Raw genomic sequence first — 16,900 nt, 5'->3', positions numbered from 1 at the left:
GAAAACAAAACCCCAAAACCAAACCAACAAACCCAAACTTAACAGTTGGTTCCTCCCCTATCCTGACTTTCCTACTTCCTCTAGCTTGACTCCTATGGCACCTTCTTAGTTATTTTTACAATGCCTCCTTCTTTTAACTCCCTTTGAAAGTTCTAATGTAGTTCAGTTTATAGTTTCATTCTAGTTCCAGGTTATTCTTGTTGTTAAGTGCCATTGAGTCAGTTCTAAGTCATAGCAACCCTGTATAGAGTTTCCAAGGAGTGGCTGGTGGGTTTGAGCCACCAACTTTGCAGTCAGCAGTCCAGTGTTTATTCTACGATACCACACCATGACTCCAGGTGATTCTTTGTTGTTAAGCACCGTGGAGTCGATTCCGACTCATAGCGATCCTGCACAGGGTTTCCGAGACTGTAGATGTTTACGGGAGCAGAAAGCCTCATCTTTCTCCCGTGGAACAGCTGGTAGTTTCGAACTGCTGACCTTAAGGTTTGCAGTCCAATTCGTAACCACTATGCTTAACCAGAGCCCCTTAGGTGATTCGTAGTGATGCTAAATTTTGAAAATCATTTTGCTGTTGGTTGTCTAGAACCTTAGAAATACTTTATGCTGTTGGTTTGTAGATGGATTGACTGAAGAGTTTATGGTCAATAGACAGTATCACTCAAACCTCAGTCAAGCAACCCTTTTGTTTGTTCACATCCTTTTTCCTAGAAGTTCAGCTAAATGGAAAAGCCTTCAAGGAGGAAAACATACAGCAACTGGACACCTTGTAATGGGAGTCCTCCCCCAACAAACCCTCATTTTATACTGCCTAGAGTAGATGCCTAGGAGTCCTGGTATGGCACAGTAGGATAAGCACTGGACTGTTAACCCCAAGGTCAGCAGTTCAAACCCACCAGACACACCTCAGAAACTCTATAGAAGGACACTATGAGTCAGAACTGACTTATCCACATGTAACAACAACAATAACACCCTTTGTGCTTAAGGGCAGAGTCCCAGCCATCATCTTGGACCAGGCGGTAACTTTAAGGATAAAACCATATGTTAAGAAAAGCAGTATAGATGGACAAGAAGTGCCTGAGTCCCTGATGATTATAGAACTATCTCAACTTTGTGTATTTAAGTTAACATAGTCTTCCATTATGTATAGACAAATGTAATCTTAATAATATGTTTCAGAATGAATGAAAGCTAAATTCCTTAACCTGATGTTGAGGGCTTCCATAACGAACTTCTAATCACCTCTCTCTTTCCCACAAACAATGCTATGCTGTGAACAATGCGAGACTGATTTACTCATTCTTTTTTCTGAAAATCTCTTATCTCTATATAATTTCATATATCAATCTATACCTGGGGGCCTGATGTGGCACTGTAAGATATGCACTGAACTGCTAACCACAGGTTGGAAGTTCAAACCCACCAGTGGTTCTTCAGAAATTCTATACAGGGTTGCTGTAAGTCAGAACCAACTCAAAAGTATTTAAGAACAACAAATCTCTATTTAGATCTATAGAAAGATAGGTAAATATACTGATATTGCGTTGGTTGTGACTCATAGTGACCCCATAGGACCAAGGAGAACTGGTCCACAGAGTTTCTAAGACTGTACATTTTTATGAGAGCAGACAGCCTTATCTTTCTGCCAAGGATTGGCTGGTGAGTTCAAACTGCTGACCTTGTAGTTAGCAGCCCAAGGAGTAACCCACAGCGCTATCAGAGATCTATATCTGTATTCATGTAGGGAGTCCTAGTGTAGCACTGCAGGATAATGTACTGGACCACAAGATCGGTTTCAACCTCAAGGTCAATGGTTCAAACCCACCAGCTACTCCTTGGAAATCTTATACAGGGTCACTATGACTCGACGACACTTAACAAGAACAAATACACACATATATTTTTTCAGTACATACTTATGTGTAAATATTCTTAGCATATGGTTTTATCCTCATGCACACACATACATGCATGTATTAAAATGCTCATCCCATCAAGAACAGTCTTTCTTTGTCCTTTATGCCCTTTATAGTCAGAATTGTTGTTGTTGTTGTTGTTAGGTGTCATTGAGTCCATACCAACTCATAGTGATCTTATGCACAGCAGAATGAAACACTGCCTGATCCTGGGCCAACCTCAGTATTGTTGCCATGCTTGAGTCCATCGATGCTGCCACTTGGCCAATCCATCTCGTTGGGGGTCTTCCTCTTTTTCTTTGACCCTCCACCTTACTAAACATAATATCCTTCTCTAGCGACTGGTCCCTCCTGACAATATGTCCGAAGTATGAGAGACGAAGTTTGGCCATCCTGGCCTCCAAGGAGCACTTTTGGCTGCACTTCTTCCAACACAGATCTGTTTGCTCTTTTGGCAGCCCATGGCACTTTCAATATTCTCCTCGAACACTATAATTCAAAAGCATCAATTCTTCTATGGTCTTCCTTATTCACTGTCCAGCTTTTGCTTGCATATGAGGTTATTGAAAATACCAAGGCTTGGGTCAGGCGCACTTTAGTCTTCAAGCTGACATCTTTGCTCTTCAACATTTTAAGTGCAGCATATTTGCCTAATGCAATATGTCGCTTGATTTCTTGACTGCTGCTTCCATGAGTGTTGATAGAAGAAGAAAGTCAGAATTACTCATTCTGAAAAGTCGTTTCAAATTCATGCTATTACTGAGGCTGGTCACTGATTACCTTTTCTACCCCTCTAGGTTCTGAATAAATAATTTTGAACAAATGACTATGTATCTATGGTGAATAATTAGTTAAACTCTCTTGTCTGTATATATTAACTTTCCCAACCAACCAACAAAAGTGATGGCAGGAACCATCCTTCAACATTTAGCTCTGTTGCTTGCACAAAATAGGTGTTTTTAAATTGACTATTGAAAAATAATCCTACGATGTGGAAAACCATTAATAGTTGGAATGAAGTTTCGTTAAAATGGTATCTCATTGCATTGAAAGGTACATGGCTACAATAAGTAATTGTATATAGTCTCAGGCATGGGGTTGCTAATAGTGAGCTAAAATCTTGAAGAACACCAACAGACATGAGGAGTTACAGCAAATATTGTCTTCCAAAGATACCTTTTGTTTTACTAAAATTCTATTGTTTTTCTGTAATCTTGGACTGAGCACTTAATATGTAGTGCCAAGGTGTTCACATGATATTTAGACTGAGATCTGTTCCAGAGAGTCAGTAATAGGGATTTGACGAAAGTAATTTTTGGATGTTCTATATATCTGTATGGGGTCGCTATGAGTCGAAACCGACTCCACGGCACATAACAACAGCAACAACAAATATATCTAAAACATTCTCCAAGTAGACTCGTCCAAGAACTGTGACATTTCAAGGCCCAAACTAATTTCGTTATCTTCACAAATTTAGTTCTTTCCAATCCAACCAATGTTGGTTAGTTTCAAACTATTGCATCACTTCTTAAGAAAAGAAGTTTGCAGATAAAAAGATGTGAGTTAGAGCCAGTCCAGTCACTGTGACCGTGAAAGCCTTTGACATGTTCTCTTAATATTTTATCCTCAATTTCCTTGTCTGGAAATACACATTACGGTGTTTGTCATTTTTCTGTTTCTCTCACTCATTTTATTTTTTTACACAGTGGACCCATAGAGAAAATATCTGGAGAAAGAAAAGATGATAAGAATCAAATCAGGATTTTTTTTTTCACTCAACAGAAACGTTCACATTATTGGTTAAAAAAGTCAATGGATCAGACTTTAGTTATTGGCATTTCATCTTCACCCTCATTTATTTTCATGAATTAGTAAAATCTGACTGCACACAGTTGCAATCTCCTAAGACTGTTGTTGTTGTTAGGCTCCGTTGAGTCGGTATCAACTCATAGCAACCTTATGCACAGCAGAACAAAACACTGCCTGATCCTGGGCCAACCTCATTATTGTTGGCACGCTTGAGTCCATCGATTCTACCACTTGGCCAATCCATCTTGTTGGGGGTCTTCTTCCTTTTCTCTGACCCTCCACCTTACCAAACATGATATCCTTCTCCAGCGACTGGTCCCTCCTGACAAAATGTCCGAAGTCTAAGAGACGAAGTTTGGCCATCCTGGCCTCCAAGGAGCACTCTGGCTGCACTTCTTCCAAAATTGATCTATTGGTTCTTTTGGCAGCCCATGGAACTTTCAATATTCTCCTCCAGGACCATAACTCAAAAGCATCATTTCTTCTACGGTCTTCCTTATTCACTGTCCAGATTTTGCATGCATATAATGTTACTGAAAATATCATGGCTTGACAAATGCATACATACACACATAATAAAAGCATACAGAAACACATAGAAAAGCAAACAAGTCATATAATGCTGACTCCATGAGAATCACATGACCAGAGTCACTGGACTGGAGAAGACACACTATTTCTATCTTGGTGTTTTCCAATTGAATAAGTTAGATCTCAAAGGTTTAAAGAAGCAGTTCCTTTCAAATGAGCTTGCTGCTGTTTATTATTAGTGCTGTTGAGTTGGTTCAAACTCACAGCTACCCTGTATAGGGTTTCCAAGGAGCAGCTGGTGGATTTGAACCTTTCGGTCCAGTGCTTATCCTACAGCATCTCACCAGGACTCCTTCAAATGGGCAGAGAATTGTAAATAAGCAAATCCTGCTCAAAACCTTGGACTGTATAATTTCATTTCTTTACATGTGTTCACTAAACTAAGCTAACTAGATAAAAATATTTTGCTAAATTAAATTTGGTTTGATTAGTAAATAAGTGTGTGTATATGTACACAGACAAAGCATGATTACATGTAGGTTAATAATATCCTGGTTATTTGAAAAGTTCTTGTTTTACAGAGTATTCAGTTTGACCACATCTTCACTGGTGAACTAAATTTTTGTTTACATATATGAGCTGAATATGCCTTGACCCTTTGTTGTGAAATTGCTCAACTAGTAGATAATTTGTTCTTTCTGGAAAAAAAAAGAACACAAAACTGTAATATAGTCTCAAAGTAAATCATTTGAACATCTTCACATCTTTCTTTCTCTGGCTACATGTGACTCTCTATTGCCATTCATGAACATCCATTCCTCATTAAAAACATTTCCCCTTGATCTTCCAAGCCCCTATTTTCTTACTTGGCTCTAAAAGGCAGAGTAGGCAGCCTTAGTCTATGTCTTTAGTTGTCTTTCAACCCAAATAATTAATTTCATTTTTCTGCCTGACTTCTAAAACACAAATAGAAAAATTTTACTAGGGTTGTATCAAAGCATTTCAGGTCAAGAATAATGCTGTTTAGAGAGTCAAAATGCCTTATTATAAGAATTTAATTACAAGACCAATCATTTGACTGTCCTGCTACATGCCAAATGCAAATACTCTGAATCCCTAATTAGCCTGTTTGACAAGTGTGACTTGAGGCCTGTCTTCTAACCTTAGTCACTCAAAGTTTCATTGCATTAAGATATATGAAAAGGACCACTATCATAATAAGTCAAGAGAATGCTTTCACACAAAAAGAAACATTATTTTATGGCTACCAGGAGTGAGAAGGGGAAGGAAGGTTAAATTGCCAACTACTGGGTAGACATATATTAACTTGGGCTAATAAGAAGGAGATTAGTAAAAAATAATGGAGTCAGAGGAAGATACTGGAAGGTAAGGGAAAAAAGTAAATATAGTTATATACACAACCCTGCAATAACTGTGATTTTCAAGTGAATGGATGGATAGACACAAAGGCTAAATGGGTGTGGGAGAGTGGGACTAGACATATAGGTTTGGCAGAGTATGTTTTTACATGTGTATTTAACGATGCTGCAAATACATCCATAACATGGTGGAGTATGAGGGTACAGAGTTATGAACACTTCTTAGATATTCCCTGGGCCTGGGGTCTCAGGACCATAGTCTCAGAGACCACCAAGGTCTACTAGCATAACCTAGTCCACAGAGAAAATGTATTACATTGTACTTTGGTGAATAGTGACTGGGGTCTTAAAAGCTCATGAGTGGCTATCTAAGATACAACTATTGTAAAGAGTAAAGAAGAGTAAAGAAAATCAAAGATGTATACAAACAATGAGTCCAATGGACTAATAAACCATGAAAACATCAACCTTCATGACCCTATGTCCAGAACTAGATGGTATCTAGCAAGTGTTCTGAAAGAGATTACATTAGAAGGTTCTGGACAGAATGGGAGAAAATGTGGAACAGAATTCAAAATCATAAAAAAGTCTAGGCTATAGAGATTGATGAAACCCCTGAGACTGTAGGTCAAGAACTGAGTACCCCCCAAGCCCTGCCCCCACGGCTCAATTGTCAGCCAAACAATAGGTCTATAAAGAGATCAATAACACTAGTGAGCTAAGCACACCTTAGAACAATCAACTGTTTGAGATCAAAAGGGTAGCAATTACCTAAGGTCAAAGTTCAAAGGGTTAGGAAAGAAGGAGAATTTGAACCAGTAAACACAGGGAGAAAGAGGGTAGGTGATGTTACACTGTGGGGACTGCAATCAATGACATAAAAATAATGTATATGAAATGTTGAATGAATAACTCATTTGCTCTGTAAACCATCAACCAAATCAAAAGAAAAAGAGAAATTTTGTATTTTATATGTCATTGAAAAAAGATGACTATAGCATAATGGCTACAAATCGGGCTGCTAACGCTAGGGACAGCAGTTCGAAACTACCAGATGTTCCTCAGGAGAAAGATGAGGCTTTCTGCTCTCATAAAGATTTACAGCCTTGGAAACCCTGTACAGGGTCGCTATGATTCAGAATCAACTCCACGACACATAACCACCACCACCACCATAAGCAAAAGTTTGAAATATCATAAAGATTTTTCCCAGAATTATTAATATCAGTTGTTGAATCTATTCCAATCTATGATGAGTAGAACTGTACTCCATAGAAGTTTCAATAATTGACTTATCAAAAGTAAATCTCCAGCATTCTATTTCAAGTTATCTCTGGCTAGATTTGAACTGTCAACCTTTTGTTTCGCTGATGAGCATGATAACCACTTGTACCTCCTTGGGCTGTCTTAGTTATCTAGTGATGCTATAACAGAAATAGCACGAATAGATGGCTTTAAGAAATATAAATGTATTTTTCATAGTTTAAAGAGGCTAGAAGGTTGAATTCATGGTGCCTGGTCTTGGGGAAAGTTTTCTCTCTCCATGGGACCTGGAGGAAGGACCTTGTCTCCTTTCAATAACTGTGGATCTGGCATTCCTTGGAGATATCCATGTATCTTGGCATCAATCTTCTCCAAGATCAAGGAGGTTCTCAGCACAGGGACCCTGGGTCTACAGGACACCCTTCACTTTCAGCTCTTCTTTCTTGCTTGCAGTCAGGTCCTTCTGATCTCTTGTTTAATCTCTTTTACATCTCAAAAAGGAATAACTCAAGATAAAACCTAATCCTATACATTATATCCTGCCTCATTAACATCATAATGGTTAGGATTTACAACACATAGGCTAATTAGAAAATTGATATAATTACATAATTATGGGAATCATAGCCTCACCAAGTTGACACATGGTTTTTGTTGTTGTTGTTGTTGATTTTTTTTTGGTGGGGGGTGGGCACAATTCAATTCATAACAATGTAAAAATAATGCATGGCAAAAATGAGGTTTCTATGCAAGAAATAGATGTCATGGAACAATATAAAATCCCAAATTAAAGAACAGCATCTTCTGTTTTCTTGAGGCAAAAATCAGTACAGCATTGAATGGAGAGCCTACAATGACCACATATAAGCTCAGCACCTCCAGGGTGTCTCAAGCTTGTTTTGATCTTTCTTTTTTCTCACAATGTTCCTGATTGGGTCACAATCTTTCAGGGGCTTACAAGAGACATTTCTTTAGTGGGGTAGGAGTTGAAGCCAAGACTATCCATAATTATTAGACTGTGTTCTGATCAGTGTGAGTCTGTAGACGGTACATTCAATGCCAACCTAGATCCATGGCTGTAAACATTCAAGAGAAATAAACCAGGGTGCATAAAGGAGCAGCATTCCAAGTTAATGCAATAATATACTGTACACCCAAATGCGTGTATAGTACATGCAATAACTGCCAACTCTTTTTCATTTGTGGGTCCCTTAATATTATATAAAATGTTATCTAGATCCTAATACCTAAACAGATGAAAGCCAAGCTGAATCTTGGATAGGTGACCCAGATACTGCCCATTTACCAGCACCCCTCCAGGCAAAGGTTTTTCAGGAGCTTCTCAGAACCTCCAAAGTTCAACACAATCCATGTGGATAATGACTTGTGTCTACGGCTCATTGTTACACAACATAAGGGTAATAGGATTTGGTTTCCATGGTCAATGAAATAAAGAATTTTACCTGGGCTCTTCATCCCATTGCTTCCATATATCACACCTGAGTCACATTACACCCTGGAAAACCCCTAATGCCTGTTCCATTTTTAGAGATCCTCTGAGTTTAGTATTATTAAACAAACAAGAGCAGCAAGTTCTCCAATCTTCTGAAATTTTTGCATGATGAACTTAGACCCAACTCAGTAAAAAGCCCACTCAGCTTTTTAAAAAGTTGATCTGGCCACTGTATTTTTATCTACTAACTGCCTCATTTATTGTTTTGTTTTATTTCCCTTTTGGTTCTCATTTTTTAATTGAGGTATCATTTACATACACTAAAATGCATGGATGAGTTTTGATAAATGTGTACACTCACATGACCTACACTTTTATAAAGACATGGAGCATTCCAGAAAATTTCTTGTCTCTTCCCCAGTTATTCTCATCTCCTTCCTGAGGTAACCACTGTTCTAATTTCTGTCACCATAGTCTAGTTTTTCCATTTCTAGAACATTGTTAGTGGATTCATACAGCCTGTGCTCTTTTGTGTTTAATGCCTCGTTATTTGGACATCCATAAAAATTTGAGTTTCCTTATCTTTGAATTGAGAAATATGAGGAAACGAATGATGTGCATGTATTCTGAGGAGCCTGGTGTTCCTGGGACTGGAGCTCAGAAATCACCTTGATTGGGGATAAGGTGACGACAAGGCCGAGATGTGAGGTTTATGGCTACCCTTCTCACCTTCAGACAAAGCAGCTTTACTTTCATGTTTCTTACAAATTGTGATTCATTGTAAGATTTTACTTGGGAGAAGGGGGTCTCTATGGGTAAAAAGAGCACCATAGGTCTAGATGATTCTTAGGGATCCCTTCCTCTTGAATATGCCATAAATTACAAATACTGTTTTCTGATACAAGAGCTGTGACTTGTCCCCCCCACTCACCCACCCAAGGGAGATCTAGGAGACAGAGGCAGCCAGACTGGGGGCCCTGGGTGAGGGCCTGGGTATTGAGCACTGTAATATTAGTACTAGTTACAATCAGATAGCACCACCAAAACTGAGGCGCCTGGACAATAGGCCAGGGGCCGTGGGGAAGGGGAGGCACAAAGACATCATTGAAAAGACCAGACTCCTGCAGCCTTCAAGTATTTCTATAGACTCCACCAGACCCTGGCCAAGCCTGAAAGTCATCTTACAGCCAGAAAGACATTTTTTCCTGGTTCACTTTTCAACTGCTAAAAATAATAAACACAGAAAGGAAAGTGCTGACACAACCTTAACTACAGAGACAAACTTAAACTGTGTTGTTATAATAACGTAAACAAACTGGGTTCCAAATTATAATCTAGTGTTCCAAACGGGCCACTCAATATTACAAAACACCGTGGGATTAAAGGGAGGATTCAGAGAGTTTGTTAATAAAGAAAGTGGATCTTGACTGGGGCCGACGCTTACACCCTATCTGACTTGCTCTATCCTCTGGGTTATCGAATTTTTATGCATATTACAGTACTAAAAGAAAAGATGCATTGAGGAACACTCTGGATCATCATCCAGAACAATTTTCCCACATAACAAGTGACAAATGGGCTCCTTTCTCTCCCTGGTATTACTTTTTCTCCAAAGTGTATTCATAACCTTTCTTTGCTTCATGTATTTTAAGCCCATTTCATGTTTCGTTTTTCTCCTGAATACCCACAGAATTACAAACTATGTTAAATAACAACAGCAACAACACCACACATGAGATGATTCTCATAATACTAAAAAAAAAAAAATGATAATCAGTGGCAAAGATCACGAGTCTCCAAACAGTAAAGTCATGACTGACATCTGACCTTCTTATCCATTAAATCATGTGAGGAACTTGGCACCCACACAGAACGGCCACCGAGAGAGAAATCGCAGATCTGGAAAAAAGGAAACACAAGAAGATGATTTATTTTAAGTTCAATACTTGATTAATCTGTAACTGCTCTTATGTCTAAGTTTAATTCAGGACTTCAAGCCCATGATTCTTAGAGAGCCCCATGGGGATCTTGTTAACATATAGATTCTGATCCGCTACCAGCCGCTCCACGGGAGAAAGATGAGGCTTTCTACTCCCGTAAAGATTTACACCCTCGGAAACCCTGTACAGGGTCGCTATGGGTAGGACCCGACTCGATGGCACTCAACAACAACAACAACAATATCAGGGATAGAAATGCAAATTTTCAGTAGAGGGTTGAATTGGAATGGACAACATTCAAAATCCTGGTTTAAACAAGATCTAATTTCAGATCAGAAGGAACCCTGGTAATATAGGGGGTAAAGTATTTGGCTGCTAACAAAAACGTTAGTGGCTTGAACCTACCAGAGAAAGATAAGGCAGTCTGCTTCTGTAAAGATTTATAGCCTTAGAAACCCTACCTATGGGGACATTTCTACTTTGTCCTGTTGTTGTTGCTAAGTGCCACGGAGTTAGTTCTGACTCACAGAGACCCTGTATGGGGTTTCCGAGGAGCAGTTAGTGAGTTTGAACCTCCAATCTTGCAGTTCAAACTGATTTTGCAGTCTAGTGCATTATTCCATATCGCCACACTAGGATTCTGTCCCATAGGGTTTCTGTAAGTCATAATTGATAGTAGTGGGTTTGGTTTGGTTTTAGAGTTGTCTCTGGTTTTGAATAAATGCAAATTTATTCAAATACAAACTTAGTTGACATTTCATTCCTTCTCTCAAGGGGGAGAAGGCTTCAGAGAAAGAGACATTTATTATAATAGCACATTACAGACACAGACCATTGTTGTGGATCTCAAAGACCTATTTTTCTATGAACTGTCAAGGACAAGAGCTAGTGTGGCATTGTAGTTAAGACCCGGACCTCAGGTTTGGATTAAATCACAAGTTGGCAGTTCAAACCCACCAGCTGTTCCTCATACGGAGTAACTGTGAGTTGGAACTGACTCGATGGCACTTAACAACAACAGTCTGAGATGACTAGGAAGCAAATATGAATCTCAAGTAGTCCCAAGAATTTTGTGCTACAGAGGGTTCTAGCTTTTTTTTTAATGGATGTTCCCTTGGAGAAGTCTTAATAAAATAAAATCTGTAACCGTGTCACAGTGTGGGCATTACCCTCTGGCCCCCAGTGAAATGTCAGGGTACGTACTGGAGCATGAAGTTATGGAACTGTCTAGGATGTTTTAAATGCAGTTATATTGGAATCACTTTACTACAGGTAGGAATGAGATAAGAGAGGTGTCCAAAGAGATCAGGGCATTTTCTTCTGCAGCAGATGGGGCCTCTAAGTGACTGTCTGCATAGCAAATGAGACTTGATTTTCTGCTAACTATGTTCTCACAGTTCTTATTGTGGGTATCTTCGAAATCATAGAAACACAGAGGCTAGTAGAACAAATGTCTAGATTTCCACCACCAGGCCATGTTAGCATTCTAAATAGGCCAATGTTAACATTTGGTTATATCTGTTCTGTTTGTTTTAGTTAAGAACAAAAAATAGAGCACAATTGTAATTCCCTTAGCACACTCAGCCCAAGCCCATTCCATGGATTCTGTTTCTATCTCACCTGTTTACTACCTTTACATTTACATACTTGTACATGTATCCAGAATAATGAGGATATTTATGCATTTTTAATTTACCTAGAAAATATGGATTTTTACTTATCTATGAAAGTAACTAAAAAAGTATTGCTATTAGGATTCCAGCTTAAACATACAAAGGTTTATTCCAAACAAAACATATTTAAACATGTCTGCAATCAATGGGTGGCTGCAGACAAGTTCTCTTGGTAATACATTTGTCTTAATCTCACTAGTTGTTTGTTGTTGTTAGGTGCCATCAAGTCAGTACTGACCCATAGCGACCTTATGCACAGCAGAATGAAACACTGCCCGATCCTGGGCCAACCTCACTACTGTCGCCACACTTGAGTCCAAAATCTTGCTAGTTGTTGTTGTTAAGTGCCGTCGAGTCGGTTCCAACCCATAGCGACCCTGAACAGGGTTTCTGAGGCTGTAAATCTTTACGGGAGCAGAAAGTCTCATCTTTCTCCTGCAGATCAGCTGGTAGTTTCAAACTGTTGACCTTGCGGTTCGTAGCCTGATTCGTAACCACTACACTACCAGAGCTCCTTAATGCCTTCAAAACAGAAGGTACAATCAAAACAGTAGTTTCCAAATAGGGATCTGCTCTAAGTATGTTAAATTCATAGAAAAGTCAGTTCAGAAAGTTGTGGCAATTATTATTATTTTTTTTTTCAGGGGGATTCCAATGAAGTAATCTTGATAGATTTTCTTGAAGGACACAGGATGATCATGGGAGCTTATTAGAAATTAGTTTAAAGAAAGCTCAACACTGTGTTAGTGAGAAAAAGGCCAAAAATTTTGCCAAGGAATTTTTTTTCCATCATGAAAATACACCTGCTTATTCTTTAATAGCAACAAGAACTGTCTTATAAGAATTTCACTGGGAAACCTTATCTCATCTGCCCTCCAACCCTCATCTTGACCCTTCAGACTTCTTTTTGTTCCCCAAACTCAAAGACCATTTAAAAAGAACATGATTTAAGTTCTTTGAGGATGCCCAATCTATCATTTTAACTTAATGTAAGTTGAATAGCCCAGAATTTTTCAGGGAATGACTTTTGTTGTTGTCAAGGGCCACTGAGTTGGTTCCGACTCATAGTGATGCTATAAAGGATTTCTGAGGAGCAGCTGGTGGGTTTGAACAGCTAACCTTATGGTTTAAAGTCCAGTGCTGATCCTACAGCACCACATCAGGAATCCATTCAGGGAAGAATTAAGAGAGATGGAAACATCACCTTCAAAAGTATATAGACTTAGGGGGCAGTAGAAGCAGAGACAGGTAGGGGAGACTCCTCAGTGGAGGTGCGAAAAAAACCAGAGGAGGCAATTTCCCGGAGCAGCTCCAGAGCTCTTGATCTAATATAAGTTGCAGGGTGTCAGTTTCCTGCACCCATTGGTGGAGAAATCTGACTATGGAGGGAAAGCACAATGATTTCTAAATCAATTGGGATGCTGCCTGCAGGCCCCTTGGCCTGGGCTGAGATCAGAGGGCGGGGCCACAGCAAAGCTGATACAGTCATACAGTGCTAAAAATCACAGAGCGGCAGCTAGAAAAAAAAGGTGTGATGGATTTTTCAGTTTTATTTTCTCCTCTTCCCTGTTGCACCCTTTCTGCACAGCCTGGACACCTTCAGGTAGGTGGGAGTGCACCCCCAAAAGGGTTCAGTGTTGTGCCCACAATTTCCCCACAGCACAGGGTGGAAATTCTTGGGACTTCCAGTGGTCCCACAAGCTAATTCTTTGGCTGCTTCTTATAACGTATGACTTTGGGACTCATCCCTAAAGTTGACCTGGGTAGGACCCTTCATTTCTGCCTTACCTAACAAGAGGCAGCAAGTCTGGCCATTCAGTCAAACCATATGTGCACCTTGTAAAACCCCAACATAAAAGGTAAAAGCCAACACCAACTACTACATACAAGGATGCAGCTATTTTGAGAATTACACTGTGCCTACACAGATACTTAACTGGCCTTGAGAGATAAAAATAGTGGACAATCTTTCTTCCATTAATTTCTCAATATCTATCTGCACACCTCTATGGTGGTGACTAGAGGAGGCGCTTGGACACTCTCACCTACCGCTGCAGGTTTCTACTGTGTACACACACTGACCTTGCAGCAAAGGCTACTGGTCAATGAGCTATGGTTTTATGTTTGTTTTGAGTGGTGGTTTTTGTCTCTGCTTTTATATCATTTCTGTTTTTGGTCCTTTTGGTTTCACTTTTTTCCTGGGGGTCGGAGCTTTCTCTCCCTACATTAACAAAGAAGAAACAGCAAGCATGGCCATATAGCCAAGCTACAAGCATACCCCATAATATCCAACCATCTGGACAGGAGCCAATATCAGCTGCTAGGCATTACACGTAAAAAGGGAAGCCCATCTCCAGATCACATGCATCAGGAGACACTCAGTAAACATAACAACACAGCAACATACATTCATTTAATCATTGAAAATGCATCTAACTACTGAAAATGTTGAAGAAAAAAAACAACAAAAATCTCAGCACATGCCCCAAAACAGAAAAGAGTTATTGAGACAAATGAGCTGGAGGCAGACATAGACTTCCCATTAGAAGAAGAGCAGGCTTTGGATCTGCCCAAGAAGGAATTCAGAAGAATGAAGAAGCTTGTCTCCATAGACAAATCCAAATGTTCCACAGAGGGGTAGAGGAAAATAAGGAAGAAGTTAGGAAAGTGCTATAGGAGCAATCAAACAAGATAGATATAGCATTGGAAACAATTCAAAACCTGCAAAAAGAGTTCCAGATGATTAATAATAAAATATCAGAAATGGACACCATACAGAAAGGAGTAGAATTGAAGAGATGGAAGCCAGAACCAGTGAGCTGGAAGACAAATCTCTCAATACTGCTAAAATTGAAGAGCAAGCAGAAAAAGGATTAAAAAAAATCTGAAGAGAGTCTAAGATTAATGCTGGATAACATGAAGAGGAATAACTTAAGAATTTATAGCATCCCGGAACAGGAAGAATCACACAAGTCCATAGAGGAGATAGTTGAGGAGCTTCTGGAAGAAAATTTCTCCAACATCTTGAAGGATAAAAAGATAAGCATTCAAGAAGCTGAACAAATCCCAGGAAGAATGGACTCCCCCAAAGAAAATCACAAAGACATAGCGTAATCAAGCTCCCCCAAATCAGACAAGGAGAGAATCCCAAAAGCAGCCAGGGAAAAGAGAAGTGTTACCTACAAAGGCAAACAAATCAGATTAAGTTCTCACTTCTCAGTAGAAAATGTGCAGACAAGAAGGCAATGGGGAGACATATATAAAACCCTAAAAGAAAAAAAAAAAAACTACCAACCAAGAATTGTCTACCCAGAAAAACTGTCAATCAAACATGATGGTGCAATCAAAACATTCCAGGATAAACAGAAACATCCTAAAGGGAGTTCATTGGAATGAAAAACCAACAAGAACAGGAAACAACCAGAGATTGACAGACATGGCAACACCACTTGGAACTCAGTAGACTGACAGCAGAGACCAGAACAGAACAAAATTACAACAACAAATTCAGAGGACCTGTGAGGCCAATCAAAGATCAAAATAATAACAATGTTAAAGACGGGAAAAGTATAAGAACAGAGATCCAGGTGGTGAAGAGGTCAGGTAGATTGCAGGATACAATAGACTGTCTTAAATGGAGGGAAAAGTTAATAGATTATAGGGTAACCCCAAAGAAAGATAATACTTCACAACTTACCATGCAAATGGAGATCCAAGTAGAACAAGGAAACATTAAAATGAAGATGAAACTGACAAGAAATAGCATAAAACACATAAACTCAACACAAGAAGGCATGCAGAACAAAGGAATGAACAGCACCACAAAAAATTAACATAATGACAGCAATTCATTCATACCGATCGATAATTACACTGAATGTCAATGGATTGAATGTACCAGTGAAGAGGCAGAGAGTGACTGAATGGATAAGAAACAAGACTCTTCAATATGCTGCCAGCAAGAGACACACCTTAAACACAAAGGAAAAAAAAAAAAAAACAGACTAAAAGTTAAAGGATGGAAAAAAATATACCAAGCTAATTTCAATAAAAAACAAGCAGGAGTGGCAATACTAATCTCTGATAAGATAAATTTAAGGTAAAAACTACAATAAGAGATAAAGAAGGACACTGTCTCATGATCAAAGGGTCAATTGAGCAAGATGATATAACCATGATAAATATCTACAATCCCAATGAAAGAGTACCAAGATATATAAAGCAAACCCTACTAGAAATGAAGAAAGAAATAGACAAATCTTCGATTATAGTGGGAGATTTTAATATGTCACTTTAGAAAAGGGACAGAACAACCAGAAAGAAACTTGACAAAGATACAGAGACACTAAACAGCACAATCAACAACTTGACCTCATAGATGGGTACAGAGCATTCAACTCAACAACAGCACACTACACATGCTTTTTCAGTGCACATAGAACATTCTGTAGAATTGACCGTGTGTTAGGTCACAAAGCAAGCCTTCATACATTTACAAACATCCAAATACTACAAAGCATCTTTTCAGACCACTATGCTATAAATTTAGAAATCAATAAGAAGACCAAGGAAATAAAGTTGAATATATGGAAACTGAATAACACCCTTCTGAAAAGCAACTGGATAGTAGAAGAAATTAAATGTGAACTCACAGAGTCTCTAGAAACAAACAAGAATGAAAACACAACATACCAAAATCTTTGGGACACGGTGAGAGTGGTGCTGAGAGGACAATTTATTGCAATAAATGCACACATCCTAAAAGAAGAATCCAAATTAACACATTAACATAGCATCTCCAACAATTAGAAACAGACTAACAGAGGGAACCTACAGTCACCAAAAGAAAAGACATAATAAAGATTAGAGCAGAAATAAATGAGATAGAAAACAGAAAAACTATAGAAAGAATCAACAAGATAAGAAGCTG

At 38.9% G+C, this 16,900-nt stretch overlaps 1 protein-coding gene across 1 annotated transcript in view; it reads right to left on the bottom strand.

Annotated features, from left to right (window-relative positions):
* The window catches only part of THRB (thyroid hormone receptor, beta), a 549,876-nt gene that overhangs the window by 310,652 nt on the left and 222,324 nt on the right, over nucleotides 1-16,900 (bottom strand). Inside the window, exon 2 of the mRNA XM_006851626.1 lies at nucleotides 10,185-10,256. The gene's annotated coding sequence lies outside the window, so the exon portion shown is untranslated. The remainder of the gene's footprint in view (nucleotides 1-10,184; nucleotides 10,257-16,900) is intronic.

The sequence above is a fragment of the Chrysochloris asiatica genome, unplaced genomic scaffold, assembly GCF_000296735.1.
Source record: "Chrysochloris asiatica unplaced genomic scaffold, ChrAsi1.0 scaffold00030, whole genome shotgun sequence".
In the NCBI taxonomy this organism is placed as follows: Eukaryota; Metazoa; Chordata; class Mammalia; order Afrosoricida; family Chrysochloridae; genus Chrysochloris; species Chrysochloris asiatica.
Note: the sequence above shows the minus strand (reverse complement) of the source record. Positions and strands in the feature narration are given on the sequence as shown.